Consider the following 14,934-nt stretch of genomic DNA (forward strand, 5'->3'; position numbering starts at 1 on the left):
TGTTGCAAGACTAGCAAAACATACCAAAAAGTGAAAGTACCAGGTAAATAATCTTTCCTATGGGACACAAAAAGGATATTAATACAAATATAAACAGGGGTATTACTTCAGAAGTAACCAACATTACCGATTTTCATTATATTACGACCCTTTTTGGAATTCTTACTCAAATTTCCAAAAAGGGGGATTTTCGCCAAAAAATGATGATCAGAATTAATTAAAACATACTATTTTGCATTGGAACATAAATTTTAATTAAAAAAAAGCATTGGTTACTTTAAAAATTTACCTAGCCCAGAAGCAGTGGTCAACCATAACTACTGCTTTACATAGTGTATTCAGTACCTCTGCAACTTACCACTAAGGCTCCATATACTATCAGTAGCTTGTGATTTACCAACTGTGCAGATGTGTATGTGAAGCTGTAATGAAGACCTGACTACCCCCTAGCAACTACTGGTCTTCTTCCTGCTTTATAATGATTACGTGTTAAGATATGTGATTACATTGGAGTCTGTAGCATATTTACAGTCCACCGTATGTTGTGCAAATCTTATTATCTCCCTTTTTGTAACAATTACCCTTACATGCATTGTACAACCAAACTAGAGTGATTACTGAAGTAAAACTAATGCAAAAATATATTTCTAATACCAGTCGACTATAGTAACCGGTATAACTTTAGAAGTAACCAACGTTACCAATTTCCATTATATTACGTCCCTGAACTATTTTAACTAAGACTTACCTTTTAAGCCTAGTTTGAGTTGGGGGAGCAAATTTTGTAGGGGTAGTCATATAGTGGCTTAGGTTAGCCTATCGCTCAGTAGCGGATGAATGTCGCGCCACATTGGCTGGTGCAGGCGTGTGCTCTCGGTGTATGTCAGGCCCTAGGTTAGTAAAATACCCGCCGCCGCCGGACCACCCACCCCGCCACCCTCCACCCCACCACCGAGCCGCTACCACACCACCACCCCAGGAGGACACAACGATGGGGCTAGTGACCTAGAACAAGAGGGTCACCGGGACACTACTGTCCAGAGTCCCTCTTCCCCGCAACTACCCCAACACCAGGTAAGCGGAAAGAGGAAACAACCCTGCGAGCAGGACAGCCGTCACCAGAATCGGGGTGGGACTGAACAAGATTCAGTCCCCGGTGACACCGCGTCGACGCCCACTGTACGTGACGGGGAAGGAGCGGCCACTGTACGCCCTTCAGTTACCTCCCGAAGGGCAGGCAGGCCCAAGGCTACGGCCAAAGTACGTACCAGGGTAGACAGACCCACGGCTACGGCCTCTGTACGTATCGGAGAGGGCGTGGCCTCTGTGCACCCCTCTCCTGCCTTTCTCTCCTACGGGAGCAACACCGCGTTCACGGCCACTGTACGTGACGGGAAAGCAGCGGCCACTGTACGCCCTTCAGTTGCTTCCCAAAGGGCAGGCAGGCTTACGGCTACAGCCGAAGTACATACCAGGGTGGATAGACCCTCGGCTACGGCCTCTGTATGTACTAGAGAGGGCGCGGCCTCTGTGCACCCCTCTCCTGCTTTTCTCCCCTACGGGAGCAACACCGCATTCACGGCCACTGTACGTGACGGGGAAGCAGCGGCCACTGTACGCCCTTCAGTTGCTTCCCTAAGGGTAGGCAAGCTCCCAGCTACAGTCAGAGTACGTACCAGTGTAGATAGACCCACGGCTCCGGCCTCTGTACGTACCGGAGAGGGCGCGGTCTCTGTGCACCCCTCTCCTGTCTTTCCCTCCTACGGGAGCAACACCGCGTTCACGGCCACTGTACGTGACGGGGAAGGAGCTGCCACTGTACGCCCTTCAGTTGCTTCCCAAAGGGCGGATAGGCCCACGGCTACGGTCGCTGTACGTACCAGGGTAGATAGACCCGAGGCTATGACTCTGTACGTACTGGAGAGGGCACGGACTCCATGTACCCTTCTCTTGCATTTTCCTCCTTCGGGAGCAGCACCGCCAGCACTGCCACTATACGTGTGGGGGAAGGAGCGGCCATTGTACACCCTTCAGCTGTGGGCCCAAGGAGTCATGAAACCGTGCTCACGACCACTGTACCTGACGGGGAAGGAGCGGCCACTGTATGTCCTTCATTTGTGAGTCCAAAGGCCCTCCTGATGCAGGAAGTCCCTTGCGCGGACGACCCTTTCCCTCTCAGCTGCGTGGGACGCCCTTTGTCCCCTTCCGGGAGTGTTTCCCCGGAGGTGCTGCCAGAGTGGTGGCGTGGCCCGATCCAGGTCATACCACCTAGCCCTGGGAGATCCCTGCCCCTGCCGGACACCCAACGGAGACGGTGCCGCAGCTCACCCCTGTCGGTGCCTCCCCCTACAGGCGACCGCAGCCCCAGGACCCCCATGTCCGAACAGCAGCCCCCATGGTCCAGGCAACCCAGGCTCTCTCTCTCCCCGGAGCCAGAGGCGACAGGCCCGCCTCCTGCAGCTGTTTGGCCCTAGTCCCGAGGGCCACCTCTCAGATCGAGGCCCCCAGACTGGAGGGCCTCCATGCACCCCACCGACGAGGCTACAGTATGAGGGCCTCCTCCCAGGTCGAGGCCCCCAGACAGGAGGGCCTCCCTGCACTCGCCGACGACCAGGACCCGGGCAGTGTATTGCCCCCTGCAGGAAGGCTCCCTGTAGGGCCTCCCCCTCACGCCCTGACACTGTAGTGAATTATACCCAGGAAACACGGGTAAATAGTGACATTAACGCCCCTTGCGTCGTGAACAGTCGAGACGGGAATATAACAGTGAACAGTGACAAAGTGAGGGCCAGAACAATACCAGTGATAAAGTTACCAATAACCTACTAAGGCCTGATACCCGGCAGAATAGGAAATATCCTAAGTCCCAGACAAAAGAACTTATAGAAATCGTGGACCAAGTCTAGGGTGCGCGGGAGAATCAAAAGTCTGTGAATAAGTGTCGTCGCGACTAAGTGACTCTGTCAAGTGTCGCGACCCGCACCCTATCCAGTTATAGTAATATTCACCCCACTAACTCTTGGCCCTGTCCACCACTAGTGCATCGGACTCAATATATATAATACCAATTCTGCTTATAGACGAAATACGGGTATCACAATATTGTAACTGATTACCTAAGTGTAAATGAAGAATACGGTGTCTTAAATGTAACTGTAAACCTTGGTGTTAAAGGTTAACTCTGTGTCCCTGTCTACAGCATATCCAATACCTCCCGTCTCTGTTTTATATTGTAACGGTGTAGGAATTAAGACAATAGATGTGTTAAGGTGTACTGCCTGGTTTTTATGTCCTGTTCCTTTGTGAGTGCTTTACTTCCGGTCCGGAAAGAGGACCCTGCTCAGTCGCTGGTGTTCTTAGGACGAGAAGTCGGACTAAAAACACCCAGCATAACAATATATATATATATATATATATATATATATATATATATATATATATATATTAACCCGCCCCGTCCCGTCGATGTATGGGTATGTTGCAACATTTTGCATTTGCCAGTCCTGGTGACGTACTGGTACGTCGTGCAATTGCAAGGTCCCTAATTTGCACAATTTTCAATTTTCACGCTTGATTTTTCGTACGTATACGCTGGACACCTTCCTCTATTCCTCTACAAGATGCCAAGCAGGGACAATGCCTTACACCGCATAACCTCCCCCCTCCCCCCTCATGCCATTGTCTCGGCAATTCACCTGTTACCAGTGACCCGGCCAGAAAAGATATTCAGGGCCAGAGTGATTTCCCAATCGATGACAATGTGGAGGACAAAGTTTACATAGCATTAGAAGAAGAAATAGTCAGAAATAATGATCAGGTAATGTGGCAAAAGAAAGTCAGGTATGGTGATGAGTGAGTGAAACAATACTTATAATGCCTACCGGTATATTACTGCTTGAAAACCAATATACTCTCATCTATCTATATCTATCTATTGCCAGACGCCATAATCCAAGTAAATAAATACCGTTTATAAGTTGTGTGAAATAGTTACCCTCCCATAGAACTCGTTTTCTTTGGAGCCAGTCTGTTAGAAAACCCAGTCAGGTAAGGAGGTACTCCTATCTGGATCGAGTATTTTAACCCTCAGGTGAGCGATTTCTCTATGGATTTTCGATGTTTCTCACCAAAGCGAAGGTTTTAGCCAAAAAAAAAAAAAAATTGAAAATACCTTGGGATTGGGGGATGTCGGAGGTGCTGAAAACCTCGGGACGTGACAGGTTAATTATTTAATGGTTTAAACATTTACGAAAGTGAAGAAATGTTTATACAATAAAATGTTTTCTTAAAATACATGTGCATGGGGGGTAAGGAGCTCAATTACTGGACTGGTGGTAGGGACTCAGGGAGTGCTAAAGGGCCACAGGTTAGGGGGCGCAATACTTTCCTTGCCCCGGGCGCTGCATGGCAACCCATGCTACGCCACTGCCTCATTCCCTCCCTAGGATGGAGTAAGGTAGCCTACGGTCCAAAGAGCCAGGGGTAACAAAAAAGAAGAAACGAGAAAAACAGTCTGCCCAGCTGGATAGTCCACACTCTTGTTCACTCATCATTCAAGCCTCCAGAATCCTGACCTCACCTCACAGGCATAGACATCCACGTTTACGTGATTCATCGTCTTATCATTTTATCAATCTGACAGCTATCACTTCACAGGGAAAGAAGAGAGATGCCAAACCCTTGTCTTACAGTCCTCCATACAAATTTCTTCCGACCAGCTTTGTCCTCAGCTGTCAGTTCCCTATACTCTCATCAATCTCCATTCATCGCTTTCACACACACTCATTTATCTTGGCCTACCACACCTCTTTCCACCTTCAAGCTGGCTCAAATATAACATTTTCATCACTATAACTCACATTCTCTCGCATGACTTACACATTCCTCAATAGCTGTGTTCTTGCACATTCATTTCTCACTTTCATACCACACCATATTCTCACACCCTTATTGCTATGCTAGGTGTTTTTAGGTCAACTTCTCGTCTTAAGAACACTAGCTACTGGGCGGGGTCATCTTTCGAGACCGGAACTAGAACACACAACAATAGGAGCAGGGCATAAAAACTCGGCAGACCACCCTTACACATATTTTGCCTTAATTCTGATCCCCTTACAATATACAGCATATATATACAGTATAGTTTACATGGACAATGTCAGGCTTTGGTACACAACATTTATGCACACGATATATATACAGTAAATGTAGTCACTGGAAGTCATTACTATTTATCAACAATACACCATATAGTTGTAAGTACAGTCTGAATAGCCTTTACCATACAGCCTTAGTGTACTACTCGTAAGTTCTAGACTTAGCCAGTTCTCACTGTGTATTAAGGGTGCTGCTGTGTTGAGTATGGACACTGTCAGTTCTCACTGCACCATAGGTGTAGGTAAGACACGTAACACAGACACTGTCAGTCCCTGTTTCACAATGGTGGCACTGATATTACACTGTTCGGCTTACTGGGCGACTGAGACCTGGGCTAATCATAAGTGGCGCCCGGGCGTGGAAGGCTGGTAGTCGGACGTACCCTCCCGTAGGGGGCACGGAACAACTGCAGGGGGGTGAGGTCGTCCGGTTGTGGCTGTGGACTGGTGTACAGGGACGCCCTTTCCTGGTGGGACCTCGACCTGGAGGGTGGCCCTCGGGACTGGGATCTGACAGGATCAATAGACGCGCCTATCATCGCCTGCTCCTGGCGGAGGGTGAAGTTGTCTGGGCGTGGCTGTGGGCTGGTGTACAGAGAGGCCCTTTCCTGGTGGGGCCTCGACCTGGTGAGTGGCCCTTGGGGCTGGGGCCAAACAGCGTCAGGGGCTGGGCCTGCTGCTTCTTACTCTGAGTGGAGGGCCGGTGGTGAGTGGGGTCAGGGCTGTCCTGCCCTGGGGTCCTGGGGTTGTCCTTGGGAAGACAGGGGCTGCAGTCACCTCTGGACTGGGGCACCGTCAGGATTTGGCTGTGGTGTCTCGTCCGTGGGACGTCCGTCAGGGCCGGGCGTTGTCCGGGGGCAGGCTGAAGGGCGTGGATCCCTTCCTCAGGTATTGGACCCAGCCACCACTCCTCAAACGCCAGCTCCTCCGGGAGTCCACACCTGGAGAGAGAGGGGAGAGAATGTCCTGCGCGGCCTCTGGGTGGATGGTGGGCCACGCCAGGGACTTCCTTCGACGGGGAAGCCCTAGAGACTGGGCGAAGGGTGGACAGTGGCCGGCCCTTCCCCGACCTGGACGGTGGCCAAGGTCGCAGTTCCAAAGTCCCCAAGGGCAGCACCTGAAGGGCAGCCGGTGTCCGACCCTTCCCTGGTCCGGGCAGTGGCTGAGACCATGGTTCCACCTCCCTCTGATGTACCAGGTGTGGTTGCAGCGGGACTGCAAGGGGCTACAGCATAAGGACGGACGGTGGCCAATCCTTCCCCGGACCGGACAGTGGCCGAAACCGCGGTGCTGACTGGGACTGTGAGTTCACTAGTCCCACCCCTATCCTGGCGAAGGCTGGTCCGGCCAAGATGTAGTTGGCCGTCACTGCGATGTCGTGGTTGGGTGAGTTGAGGGGAAGAGGGTTATAGGGCCGGGGCGTACCTGAGCCCGTTTCGCTCCGAGTCTGCACCCTGTTTACCTGGCCCACTGTGGTGTCTTCCTGGGGTGAGGATGGGGCTGCAGCTCTGTAGTGGGGTGGGGGGTTTGATGGCGGGAGCGCGCATTTCACTTGTGTTAAAAGTGGTACTACATGTGATTGTGATCTAAAGTAACAATAATTCCTCAAGACTGAACTCCACGCAGCTGCTCAAGATATAGAGAAGACCGCACTGACTTATTAGTGCATCAATTATGTATTCCACATATACTTTACTAAAACTGGGATAATCATTATCATCAGTTAGGTAATAAAACAACAGTTTATTGCTTCCTAAAATGCCCACCGCCGGACCACCCACCCCGCCACCCCCCACCCCACCACCTGGCCGCTACCACACCACCACCCCAGGAGGACACAACGGTGGGGCTAGTGACCCAGGTCAAGAGGGTCACCGGGACACTACTGTCCTGAGTCCCTTTTCCCCGCAACTGCCCCAACACCAGATGACCAGAGAAAGTCAACTACCTTGCGGGCAGGACAACCATCGTCAGAATAGGGGTGGGACTGAACTAGATTCAGTCCCCAGGTAACACCGTATTGACGGCTATTGTTACACCCTCTATGGCAGGAGGCCCAGACAGGAGGCCCTCCCTGCACTCCACCGACGAGGCTTCAACTCGAGGGCCACCTCTTAGGTCGAGGCCCCCAGACAGAAGGGCCTCCCTGCACCCCGCCGACGAGTGTGACCCGGGCAGTGACTCCCCTGCGGGTAATCCCTTGCCCTTTGCAGGCCGGGTCCCCCTAGGGTTCTACCCTCACGCCCCTGTCACGGAGTGAACATAACCCAGGAGATACAGGTAAATAGTGACGCCCCTTGTGCCAAGAACAAACCAGAGGAAATAACAGTGAACAGTGACCAAGTGAAGACCAGTGCGAAACCAGCAACAGTTACCATTAGGCCTAAAGAACTCAGTGCCCGGCAGGACAGGGAATGAACCTTAGAGTAATTATACGAGTCCCCCCAATAAAATAACTTTCTGTGAACGAATATAGACTACAGTGCGCGGGTAGATTAAAAGTCCGTGTGTTAGTGTCGCCGCGACTAAGTGACTGTGTCAAGTGTCGCGATCCGTACCCTGTCTTATTTATAGTAGTATTTCCCCTACGGACTCCCAATCTTGTTTATTCCCTTGTGGTCAGTTCAGTGTATATCCTGCCTAAAAGTGACATATAGACAATAACATATATAATTCAAGACATCCCTGTATGTGCATTGTATTGTGTACTAAGTGTGACTATCTTGTGGTGCTGAAGGTTACCTCTGTGTCCCTGTCCCCTGTATCTCAAATATCACTCTGTGTTTTATTGTAACGGTTAGAATTAAGGCAATAGATGTGTTAAGGTGTATTGCCTGGTGTTTATGTCTTGTTCCTTTGTGGGTGCTTTACTTCCGGTCTGGAAAGAGGACCCCGCTTCAGTCGCTAGTGTTTTTAGGACGAGAAGTCGCCTTAAGAACACCAGCATAACACTTCCAATATCCAATTTAAGTCTCATTCAGAGAACATCATCTATTAAATAATTTTACTGATCGAAACTGTTATAAAATCTATTTGGTTACAGATTTTTTTTTTTTTTATAAAACATACATACATATACAGTATACAGACGTGTATGTATAAAATATATAGAACTACACATAAATTAAATATAATAGACATTATAATCCATATTTTATTAAAATATGGCATATCTGAACCTTTCATCAAAAATGGATGCCGTACAACAAAAACTCTTGACAAAAATGTTCCAACCTGCAATAGGGTTACATTAAAATGAACGGAAAGGTTAATAAATAAGCAGCTGCTGTAGTTATGGGTTATCTGTCTTCTTTTAAATCTACTTTGCCATTTTTACAGATATTTATTTTGTATTCCGGGATAGAACAGAGTCCCAGACAGCGTGCAAATAAAATGACCAGTAACATAAAAGGACCTTTCAAGAAACGAAAACCATAAAGAAAATGGTAACTCATAAGACAAGTCACAAACGGAAAATAGGTCATAAAGCACAAAATGGTAACTCATAAGACAGGGCACAAAAGAAAATTAGGTCATCAGGCAAAAGTGCTATCTTAAAACTTGAGACGAAAGAGGCCTAGAAACCATCTTGCTGTCCGTGTGAGCTAGGTTGATGCAGTGGCCAGAAACTGTAAATCCTGTTGAATCTACACCAAATTTACTGTGACCAAAGATTTGATATAATAAATTTACATGTCATTCTTCTTTTGGTTAGTTATTGCCACACCCACAGCCTTCGCTGATTGACATGGTGAGCTCGAAGCGCAGCAACTGCCTCCTCCACTTTCTCATTCAGGGAGTTGTGATCCTTCAGCATGTGCAACAGGTAGGAATTTTCAATTTCCAGCAACATGCCAGTAATCTTACCAGCCAGCTTAGGATACGATTCATGGATGAGAATGAAGAGCCTGTCACCCAGCATCTGCTTCTGCTCTTGAGGTGAAGCTGCAGCCAACATGGATGGAGTCAGTGGCTGAAGCGCAGCAACTGCCTCCTCCACTTTGGCCTTGAGTAAGTTGCGATCCGCCAGCATGTGCAATAGAAATGAATTGTTCATTTCCAACAACATGTCAGTAATCTTGATGGGAAGTTCAGGACAAATTTCACGGATGAGAGGGAAGAGTCTCTCACCGAGGATCTGCTTCTGTTTTTGAGGCAAGGCTGCAGATAGCATTGTTGAGGTAAGGGGCTCCTGATCCTGGATATGCACAGCTGGCAGGGCCACCGGGGCCACTGCAGCAGCAGCAGCTGGGCCTCCATCAGACACAGCTGGAAGGTTACACATGTTGTTGGTGTACTTGTCGGAAGCACGTGCTGCGGTTGAGAGGGCAGCTGATGATGGCACACCAGCAGCGCAAACAGGCCTAGCCGCCTGCAGCAGGTTGAGTATTTGCTGTTGCTGAGCAGCTGCAGCAACAGTAGCCATGGGCAGAACATTGCGAGGAGGCTGTGTTTGGCGTGGGGTAGATCTGAATGGAGCAGCCTGCATAAGGAAGGACGCAGTGGCTCCAGCCCGAACCTGTGCTGCTGGCTGTGCTGGCCAGAGAGGGGTAGCTTTGACCTGTGCAGCCATCTGTGGAGTATAGAAACGCTGAACCTGTGGCATTGTTGGCATTAAGTAACTGGTACCACCAGGCTGAAACATCTGTCCCATCTGCTGCATCCTGATGCCTGCAACACGCCGCATGTACTGAGAAGCCACGTGAGCCTTGCGGTCTTCACGGCTTTGTGCCAAAGTAACATACAATGGTTTGCTGACCAAGATTCTGCCATTCATCTCCGTAACTGCACGTGTAGCTTCTTCTGGTGCAGAGAAGCTTACAAAGCCAGATCCCATTGATCGTCCATCCTCGGTTATGACCTTGGCACTAGTGATCGTTCCGAAGTTTGAGAATTCCTCACGAAGCCTTTCATCATTAATTGTATTATCGAGATTCTTTATGTAAAGGTTAACAGGTCGGTTTCCAAGCATCCTCTCAATCATCATTTCGAATTTCTTCAGTTGAGCCTGACGCTCTCCTCTCTCTTGGGCTCTTCCTACATGAATCCGTCTGTTATTCATCTCCTTGCCATTTAGATCCTCACAAGCCAACCTGGCAGCTTCAGGTTCTTCAAAAATAACACAGCCAAATCCTTTGGACTTCCCTTCCCCACTATACAGCACTCTGTGATTGGTAATCCTACCGAAAGCAGAGAAAACCTCATATAGCTTTTCATCATCCAAATCATCTCCGAAGGTCTTTAAGTATACTAAATTATTATAATGATTTGCTGTCTCACTGAACTCTCTTTCTCTATCTGCTCTAGGGATGAATTCTCCCAACTTTTCCATTATTTTCTGGATGATTCTCCAGAGAGCCTTTTCTTTCTCGAAGTGTACGAGCTGTAGCCCTTGGAATTACCTGGAATAAAAAAAAAAAAAAATACTGCATTCAGCTCGATAAATTACAATCCACACACACACACACACACACACACACACACACACACACACACACACACACACACACACACACACACACACACACACACAAATATGGTGAGTTTAGGACAAAGGAAACTGAATGAAAGTAAAAGTTCAACTGTGCCAAAGGAAACTGAGTACAGTCATTCACACATTCAAGCATTCACCTCAAATTCCTGTTTGCACACTTCTCTCGTAGCCTATACTTGTTTCGGATATTAAGTGCGTCACAAGCCACCTTAATTACTCTCCACACTCTGAAATCATATGAGGTACTAAAATTCCCACCAATTAGAATTTCTGTGCGTCAGCAGAGAGCCAGCTCTTTCGTCACCTCAGAAACTTAAAAACCTTCGAGACCGCAGCGACTGGTGGAAAATTACTCACCCATTCATCATCCAATCCCTAAATGCCCCATCAACATTACTATAATGCGTGCAAAACATTAGTACATCATCAGTGACAAAATTATCACACATAATGAAGCCACCTGGGTACTGCATATACAAAATGTAGTTAATAAATCTGTGTGACAGTAAGTCAAAAACTTTAGTGGCAGTGTTAGGTTTGATCTTTATCGTAGATTAATAACATCAATCATGTCAGTCGTCATGCTGACCTTAGAGGCTGCATTCACAAACCATCTTAAGTTACGTGAAAGATTTTTTTCCAAAGTACCTACCATGCAATATAGCCTACACAATTACACTTAAGTGAATAGTTAAATGAATCAAATTGTATAGATTTCTGACAATATAAATGCTATGGAGACCTATTTACCCTGAAATTGCTTGAGATCCTTGATAAATTCGAACTCTGCTTCCCGTGGATACTCTCCGACACACCCGCGCCTCCCATCTTGCACCTTGCATTATTATAAATCTTAAATTACTGATTTACAAATAAAATGTGAGTTCTGTATAAGATCAGATATCATTATCCATTTACTGTCGTCGTGATAATATATTATTATCCATTTATTGTCGTCGTGTCAAATGAAAATCGAGTTTCCTCAACAACCCACAATAAATTAAAATAACGAGTTCAAAAGCTGGTGGTAACGACAAGGGCGCCAACTACGAACACCCAGCTTTCCCTGAACGTTATTGCGACGGCCATGGATAACTTTATTTATATCGCGCATGCCCAGAATAGTAAACTGTTTAAATATGAGCCAAGAACATTTGGAACAAGAGGAACTAGAAAGCTTTCAAAGATTCCATACCTCCGCCAATGCCACTAAAAAGGATCAGAATTAAGTACCGTGGATATAGGAGCCGGATCCTCCCCCAAATTTAATCATTTCTTTCTTGGTCCATGGCCCACCTTTCCACTAAATTTCATTGAAATTCATTGAGAACTTTTGGAGATATTGTACGAGATACTCTGGGTCTGGATCCGGACCGGCCCCCAAATTTAATCATCCGACCCAATTTTTTTTTTATTTTTATTTTTATTTTTTGTCCAATGTGCACCTTTCCACAAATTTCATTGAAATCCATTCAAGAACTTTTGGAGATATTGCGCGAGATACTCCGGATCCGGATGCGGATCCGGCCCAAAATTTAATCGTTTATTCGTTTGACCATGGCCCACCCTTCCACAAAACTTCATCAAAATCCGTTCATAACTTTTTGAGTAACCTGCTAACAGAGACAGTCAGACAGACAAACCAACGCGGAGTAAAACATAACCTCCTTGCACAGGTAACAAGGAGTACAAAACCTCGGACTCTTGCATCGATCGAGATTTATGGAAAGTGCGGGTGATGAAAATATGGCATAATCGCCTGTATGTTCCCTTGTGATTAACAAACGAAGAGTTGAGGAAGTCATCTATCTCTGTGGGAGCAGCCTATACAATATGTAGTCTAGATAGTTAAGCAGCAATCTTCTTCAGTATTGAGTTTCTAATAAAAATCGGTTGTGCTGAGCTTTATAGTTCGGTTCTCTAAGTAGGCTACACCAGCGGATATTCTCGGATTTATGTCTGCACTGAAGCAAAACAGTTATGTTATTGAGGATGATTTTTTTTTTTTTTTTTTTTTTGTACAACCTCCGCGGACCTCAGTATGGTGAAAAACATAATTAGCCTGTTAGAGATAGCTTGGTATTTATGGAGAATTTGGTTGCAACTTTACAGATTTTCTTCCCACTGCATCAACAGATTTTTCCCTCTGAGCACACGCCGTAAAGGATCATAATTTTCCTAGCCCTAATTCTTACTCAAGATATGAAAGTAATAGGGTGTAGCTACATTCTTCATATTAATAATTGTAGTGGTATAGCCTTAATTTCTGTTTTAACTAGTCTAGAAGTTATATTTTCTAAAGAAAAAAGTACCCTACCAGCAGATTTGGTGCTTGGCAGCAGCAAAAGTTGCTCCAAATACTTCTTAAACCTAAGCTAATTCAGTTTCCGTGCTTGAAAACTTAGTACAGACTCGAGTTTTAGTTTATTTCTCGTACTGACTGCATGACAATATAAGCTTGGAGTGTATATTTTAGTTATACCGCGTGCTCAGAGATCAGCTTCTTGCTTTCTGAGTACGTGAGTCTGATATTGAGATATTTCCAAGACCGGGTCCACAGCATGCAAAAAGAGGAACAGGGCTCAAAAACACAGGCTAAGCAGTCTTACACGTATAGTACACATAGAGTACAGTGACTGGGCACAGTACAATTGGATAAATTACACACACTATGTGAAGTGTAGGGATTTGAGTCTGAGACTAGGGTAGGTGGGGTCCAGGTGTGGGAGGGGTCTCGTCAGGTGTGAGCTCGGAAGGGGCGTGGGACCACTATCGTACTCCGGATCGTTGGGTGAGGGCTGCTGGGTGGTGTAGAGGGAGGCCTTTCACAGGAGGGGCCTCCGTTGGTGCATCAGCCCTTGGGGCTGGGGTTGAATGGGTCGAGTAGGCACGCTGCCTTGCGCCTACCTTTGCTGGATGACAGTTTGCCGGCTTGTCTGGGGAGGTCTCGGCCGGGAGTCCTGGGGGCGTCCCTCGGTGACTGGTGTCTGCAGTCTCGCCTTCGTCAGGAGTCCGGCAGAGGCTGCCTGCGGCCTCTCCTTCTCTGGAAGTCCGACAGTAACTGGTGATGTAGGGGCGCTGGTTGTAGTGAGTGTACCCCCAGACTCACTATAGGGCCGCTCCAGACCCCATCCAGCAGTAACTCCGCTGTGGAGCCTGCTCTGCCCCCTGTGGTGCGGGGAGAGCGGGAGGGACGTCCTGCTCGGCCTCTGGAGGAGTGAGGTGAGCAAGGGATGTGACCCTCGGTGGGTGCCGAAGGGTTAGCAGATGAGGGAAGCATGGTGGGCATTCCCTTCCCAGTGGGCATAGTCGGCACCGCCGCAGTTCTGCTAGACCCTGGGACTGCAGGCGAGAGGTGCATGGTGGGCGTCCTCTCCCCGGCGAGCACGGTGGGCGTCGCCGTGGCCTTGCTCCCAGCGAGGGCTGCAGGTGAAGGAAGCATGGTGGTCGTCCTTTCCCCGACGAACTTGGTGGGTGTCGTTGCTCTCCTACAGGGGGCAATAAGTGAAAATAGCAAAGTGGGTATCCTTTCCCTGATGAGCATAGTGGGCGTCGTCGTGGTCCTACTTGGGGATTCTCTAGGAACACAGAGCCTGCCCCGATCTTGGTGAGGGTTGGTCTAGGTAGAGGGTAATGTAGTAGGGTGACGTACCTCTCGTGGATTCCGTTGAGGGGTAGAGGGGCGTGTGGTGGTTGGGGACAAATGGCCGTCTTGCTCACTCTTTTGTCGCGCCTCTCTGTGGTCTTCCCTTGGTACATCTCGTATTTCATCACCGTCATGGCTGAAGAAGTCACGTCCTTGTGACTGGAGCTGGTACACGTTAGAAGTAGCGGTCTGGTAGGTTGGCGTGAGGTGTTGGAGGAGTAAGATCCAGTGTTGCATGGGTAGATTTGGCTCCTGGTGGGGTTGGTACACTAAGCCTATCTCAAGGGTGGAGATGTGTGTGTTCTTCCGCAGGAGACGCAGAAGTTGTGGTGTCCCTCAGAGGCATTGTCTGTTTCCCTGGGTAGGGGTCCAGAGCACGTGCCTGATTTTCATTTCTGGAGGTGCGGTGTGTAGTGACTGGCCGGTGACTCTGGGCTGAATGCTGGAGATGGGTGAGGCGACCTGAGTTTTATGAGGTCGCGCAGGTGGAAAAGCACGGGACTGACACACCTTAATCGTCCTGGTTGGTCTGGTCACTGGAATTTTCCCTCCCGCCTGATGTATTCTAAGGTTTATGGAGGAGGTGTTTGGTGTGGGAGCTGGAGGTAGCTTGTCTGGGTAGTGTTGGAACTGCTGGG

General features: G+C 48.1%; 1 pseudogene; it reads right to left on the reverse strand.

Annotated features, from left to right (window-relative positions):
* Nucleotides 1-8,845: 8,845 nt before the first annotated feature.
* Nucleotides 8,846-10,488, reverse strand: LOC145417578 (polyadenylate-binding protein 4 pseudogene; annotated as a pseudogene).
* Between the last annotated feature and the right edge of the window lie 4,446 nt (nucleotides 10,489-14,934).

This window comes from Coenobita brevimanus, chromosome 110 (genome assembly GCF_032717465.1).
Source record: "Coenobita brevimanus isolate Jiangsu-jjx chromosome 110, ASM3271746v2, whole genome shotgun sequence".
Taxonomy (NCBI): Eukaryota; Metazoa; Arthropoda; class Malacostraca; order Decapoda; family Coenobitidae; genus Coenobita; species Coenobita brevimanus.